The sequence below is a fragment of the Ranitomeya variabilis genome, chromosome 4 (genome assembly GCF_051348905.1).
Source record: "Ranitomeya variabilis isolate aRanVar5 chromosome 4, aRanVar5.hap1, whole genome shotgun sequence".
Lineage (NCBI taxonomy): Eukaryota > Metazoa > Chordata > Amphibia > Anura > Dendrobatidae > Ranitomeya > Ranitomeya variabilis.
The window spans coordinates 605899868-605905921 of record NC_135235.1 but is presented as its reverse complement, the minus strand read 5'-3'; the positions used below and the strand labels follow the sequence as shown (position 1 = coordinate 605905921).

Below are 6054 nucleotides of genomic sequence, written 5' to 3'. Positions count from 1 at the left end.
AAATAATTATATTTTCTATATTTTATTATGGGGGTGATAAAGGGGGGGATTTATTTACTATTTTTTTTATTTTGATCGCTGTGATAGAACTTATCACAGCGACCAAAATGTGCAGGAACGAATCTGCCGGCTGGCAGATTCGGCGGGCGCACTGCGCATGTGCCCGCCATTTTCCAAGATGGCGGCACCCATGAAGAAGACGGCCGGACACCGGGAGGGACATCGGAGCTAGGTAAGTATGGGGGGTGGGATTGGAACACGAGGGGGGATCGGAGGACCTGGGGAGCGGACAGGAGGACCGGGGGAGCCGACAGGAGGGAGGAGGGGAGCGGAACGGAGATCGGGGCAAAAAGGACGACTGGGGAAGTGATCGGTGGGGTGGGGTGGGGTGGGGGCAGATCGGGGTCTCCAGCCATGGCAGATGCTATTGCAGCATCGGCCATGGCTGGATTGTAATATTTCACCATTTTCATAGGTGAAATATTACAAATCGCTCTGATTGGCAGTTTCACTTTCAACAGCCAATCAGAGCGATCATAGCCATGGGGGGGTGAAGCCACCCCCCCTGGGCTGAAGTACCACTCCCCCTGTCTCTGCAGATCGGGTAAAATGGGAGTTAACCCCTTCACCCGATCTGCAGGGACGCGATCATTCTGTGACACAGCATATGCGTCACAGGTCGGATTGGCACCGACTTTCATGACGCATACGCTGTGTCACAGGTTGGGAAGGGGTTAATATCTGATACATACCCTATTTGCGGACCATATATTAAATGGATTTTTAGAACAGGGAGATGGAAGAAGAGCTTGCTCTGTCCACTCCACGCATTGACCCGTTATTGCAGTATCTCCGGGAACAGTGCACTCCTTCTCTGATCTGGTTTCTAAAAACAGATTGAATTGAAATCAGCGCAAGTTGTCTTTTAACCCTTTATGTGAATTCATTTAAGGGTCAAAGAAGCACATTTCTCAGGCCAAAGGTAGCATTTTGCTCGATTTGTCTTGACCAATTGCAACATTTTGTGTGCCTTGCCTGGCCTTGCTTTCACCTATGTATGTCAAACATTGCATTGCATTCAATATGCAATCAATCAATCAATTTGTCTTTACTGGTTGCTGCAACAGGTGTGTTAAGATGTAGGCCTGTATTAGGCCTTTGTAACAGTGTTGCAAATATACTGTGCCATCTACAAAATTAGGCCCCGGCTGTCAGTACTTGGTGGCGTTTCAATTGAAGTATCCAATGAGTAGTTCTGCCATACATACCGCATTTGTGACCGCATGAATTCTTTTGTAAAACATTGTCTCCCTCTTGTGGACCACCGACTTTTAAATGTGGTGTATTATATGTATTTGAAAAAAAAAGAAAGCTGGTGTCTGTGCTGATCTTGAATCTGCTTGTCTTGTCCATCTACACCTGTGTGAGTATTCTAATGCCTTTTACCAACCAGGTACGCTGACTGCAGTAGATAGAATCTGTGCACGGAACCCTCACGTGCAGTCACAATAAGCCTTTATCCGTTCTCTCCGGAACTCTCACGTGTCACAATGGGCCCTGGCCATGTCAAGCAGTGCGGTGGCAGCCATCTTTAGTCCGCGGCTGAAGCAGTAGCAGGCAGGCAGGCAAGCAGGCAGTAGGGTCTACACCCTGCATCAGGAGTGCAAAGTGAAGACCGCTGCCTGTTTTTTTTTTTTTTTTTTCTCTTTTGAATTTCCCTTTCGCCCTCCACCTGGCACTCAGTCGCGCACATTGGAACAAAAGGGAGGAGTGGGGGTGGTGGTGTTGTTAAATGGAGTTATGCAGATTAAAAATGTATGGCTCGCAGCTTAAACAAACAGCAGAACTGTCATTGTGAATGCTTCCAGTTTGCAAAAATGTTATCCTCAGGGCAATCGTTTGCTCCATCTCCACAAAGGGTATCAGTTTTAGGCCTTGGTGCGGCCCTAGTGCAGAACCATTTCTGGTTATCGCTTCTCGGCCTTTTGGCTAAGATCAGGTGTAGTGACCATATAGTTGTTGCCTTGGTCTTGACTGGAAGGTGCCTGGGGGGATTGTCTCACTTATGGTGGGACTTCAGCCCTCTGCTGCTATTAGGGAGCTGGATTAGTCCCCAGGCAATGAGTTGCGATCCCCCGGCAAAAGGCCGAGCCCGTGGTGATGGTAAGCCTTAGCCAAACTGCTGCGATGCCATGCGAGTGGCAATTCTCATCTAGCGCCGGCCAGATCAGGAACTCGACAAAGATCGAGGTTCCGAAAAACCATGTCGGTTACGACAATCCCCGTGAGTTTTTCGTACAGATTCTGAGAAATCTGTTGGGTGTTAAGGAGAGTGAAGTCTACTGCTTGCAGGAGAAGGGGCAGAACTCATATGTCCTAACGCTAATGACCAAGGTTTCCTGTCAAAACTTCTATGAACGAGTTAAGGGCGAACGTTACAGCAAGCTGTTGGGTGGAGTGGTCTTCACTGGTCTGTATGGCGAACCTGACGTACCCCTCATGGTGCATATGTTCAATCCTCATGTGTCCAGAGAGGATATTGAGCTGTTCCTTATCAGATACTGCACATCTGTAAGGTTCATGGGGAACGTCAAAGGGAGAAGCGGTTTCTGGAATGGAACACGACGCTTCATGGTACGCTTTAGACCTGACCCTGGGGGTGTGGAAGGCCTTACGCACCCCCCTCAACAGTGGTGCTGGGGAGAGACCATGGCTATCTGTTCTACAATGGACATTCAGATGCCTTGGTCATATGCAGAGTGACTGCAAAAAAGAGCGGATGAGTCAGTGCCACAACTGTGGTAAATGGGGTCATGCCTCAAAGGACTGCAAAAGTGAAAAGAACTGCAGTAGTTGCGGACAGTCTTATCACCTGTTCAGCAATTGTCCAATGCGGACAAGGTTTCGTGTGGCTCTTGGGCACCTGCGGCTAGCTCTGCAGGGATCCCTGCTGATGGCGGCGGGCAAGCTCAGTAGTCACCGGTGTGAGCTTTGCGGACATCACTGCGAGTCTAATGCGGTCTGACTCAGTTGAAGTTCAGATGGTACCCACGTCTAATGAGTCATGGCAGACATCTGCATTGCCTCACTGAATGTGAGAAGCCTAAAGAGCCCCACTAGGAGGGCTGCTTTGTTTGCATGGCTAATGACTTTGAGGCTATGTGCACACGTCAGAATTTCTAGCAGAAATTTTCCTGACAAAAACCGGACATTTCTGCCAGAAATCCACATGGGTTTTTTTCGTGTTTTTTCATGCGTTTTTGACGCGTTTTTTTGTGCGTTTTTTTCCAAATGCATAGAATTGTAGGAAAAATGCTGAAAATCCGCAAAATTAATGAACATGCTGCTTTTTTTACCGCAATGAGTTTTTTTGGCGGAAAAAAATGCACCATGTGCACAAAACATGCAGAATGCATTCTAAATGATAGGATGCATAAAGTATGCGTTTGTAATGAGTTTTTATCGTGAAAAAACCAGAACGTGTGCACATACCCTCAGCTTTGAGGTCTATTTCCTGCAAGAGTGTGGTATTGATCATGGACCATCATATCCCAACCTAATTAAAGACTGGACAGCAGGACCCTCTGTCTGGTCAGGGTCAAATGAAAATAAAGCTGCTGGGGTTTGTATTTTATTTAAAGGTCAAAATGTGAATATTTTATCTGTCATTGAAATCATTCCAGGTTGTGCCTTATTAACCCACATTGTTTTAAATGGTTGACACTGAGGACTATGAGGACGCTGGTGCTCGAAACGCCTCCAGTCGGGTGTTGGTTACTTTCCCCTACCAACCATGCCGGTCATGTCTCAGCAGCGTTTTAACATATACTAATAAAGTTTCTACGTTTTATTCCTGGAGCTGGAACCATTTCTTCTTTATCAATAAGTCTGTTAAAACACCTACTGACAGATCTTAAATTATTAGATGCAAGAAAGAAGTCCCACCCTTCTGACCCAGGATACACGTGGAAGGGTAGAGGGCTGTCTTCCCGTATTGATTTTATTTTCTGTTCTAATGATGTTTTTAAATCCAGAAATGCAGGGCTGGTGGAAAACATCTTTTCTGATCATGTATTGCTACATACCAACCTGCAGGTTCCTGGGGATGCAAGCGTAGGTAAAGGTATGTGGAAACTGAATACACTCCTTCTAGAAGACGAGTTGGTAAGGGCAGACTTTATAGCCAAATATGAATCCTAGAGGGGGCAGAAACACCCAAAACAGAGTATGCTGGGGTGGTGGGAATGTGTTAAAACTCGCATTAAAGAGTTTTTTTATCAGAGTGGGTAAAAGAAAGGCACGTGAAAAAAGGAAATGTTTTAGAGATTTTAATGTCAGGCTGCAGACTCTCCATAGGCTCAAGGAGTGGGGAGTGCCTGGGGTGGATGGCAAGATGACAAACATCAAAACTGAAATCCACAAATTCCTGAAGCAAAAGGATAAAGAGGTAATTTTTAGTGCCCATGTAAAATATTTAGAAGAGGGTGAGTCATGTTCAAGGTTTTTCTTTAAAAAAGTTAATGATAAAAAACAAGTGATTGTAGAATTGGAAGGAGAGACTTCCACTGGGGGCATTTTAGAGAAAACTTTTAATTTTTATAAAGATCTTTTTAGTACAAAAAATATTGACGAGACCTCTTTTTAGGAAATCTTAATGTTTTATCCCAGTTTTTAAATAAGGAGGACCAGGAGTTTTTAGAAAACAATGTTTTAACATCTGAAGTTGAAGCGACCCTAAAGAGTTTTGCTAATGGCAAGGCTCCTGGGTCAGACGGCCTCCCTATTGAATTTTACATTTGTTTTTGGGATACTATTAAAAATGATTTCTTACAAGTGGTTAGTGAAGCCTTTATGGCCGACTCTTTACCCTATTCATGGCGTAAAAGCATGATCACCCTCATTTTTTAAAAAACAGAACAAATCTGGAAAATTGGAGGCCCAATTCATTATTGAATACAGACTATAAAATCCTTGCAAAAATTATTTCTGGCCGTCTAAAGGTTGTTATTAAAAATGTGATCCACCCTGATCAGGTGTGTGGTGTCACTGGGAGATCAATCTGGGAGCACATTAACTTAATTCGGGATCTGATCTGGTATCAGAAGGACAGAAAACAACCATTAGCGATTTTATCTTTGGATTTTATGAAGGCCTTTGATAGGGTCTCCCACTTTTATCTTTTTAAAGTTTTAGAAAGGATGGGGTTCCCTAAGTCTTTTATCCAGAAAATATTGCTTTTATATAAACAGTCATGTGCACAGGTTTTAATTAATGGGTTTTTAACTAAAGAGGTGGTGCTTCAGTCCGGAGTAAAACAAGGCTGTCCCATGTCCCCACTTTTATTTCTTTGCTCCATCGAACCACTGTTGTGCCTGCTGCGTCAGGACAAGGTGATCAGAGGGATTTTTATGCCAGGTGGTGGTGGGCAGCAGGTTAAGACTCTTGGATATATGGATGACATATCAGTGTATGGCACCAGCTCAGCATCTATAAATAGAGCAATTTTAATCATGGAAATTTTTAGTGCGGGTTCTGGTTTTAAGCTGAATATTAATAAATGTGACTGTTTAATAATGGGCCAATGGGAATCAGACCCCCCTCGGGTCCCAACGCAAACAGTTGGAATCAAGATTCTGGGCATCTTGTTTAACCAGGCAAATGATGGCAAAGAAACTGGGACCTGGTACTTAATAAATTAAACCAGAAAATTTCCCTGTGGCAAATCAGCAAATTATCAATGGAGGGTAAGATTCTAGTGATCAAGATGGTATTGCTTCCCATCATTTTGTATGCCGCTATGGTCTTCCCCCCAAACTCCCTTTACCTAAAAAAGCTCATGAAACCGATGTTTTATTTTTTATGGGGTTCCAGAATGGAGAAATTAAGGAGGGAGGTGGTTTGCAAAGAAGAATGGTGGTAAGGCGTTTCCCAATCTAAAACTTTTTATTTTCATCAAGTTCTTTGTGTTTTGTTGTAAAAGTTTGAACAATGTTGGGGCTTTCTCGTGTTTCCTGAGGTACGCAACAGGATTCACTTTCAGGAAGCTACATTTTA

At 44.1% G+C, this 6054-nt stretch overlaps 1 pseudogene; it reads left to right on the top strand.

Annotated features, from left to right (window-relative positions):
- Window positions 1-691: 691 nt before the first annotated feature.
- LOC143770784 (U2 spliceosomal RNA) lies at window positions 692-872 on the top strand (annotated as a pseudogene).
- Window positions 873-6054: the final 5182 nt, after the last annotated feature.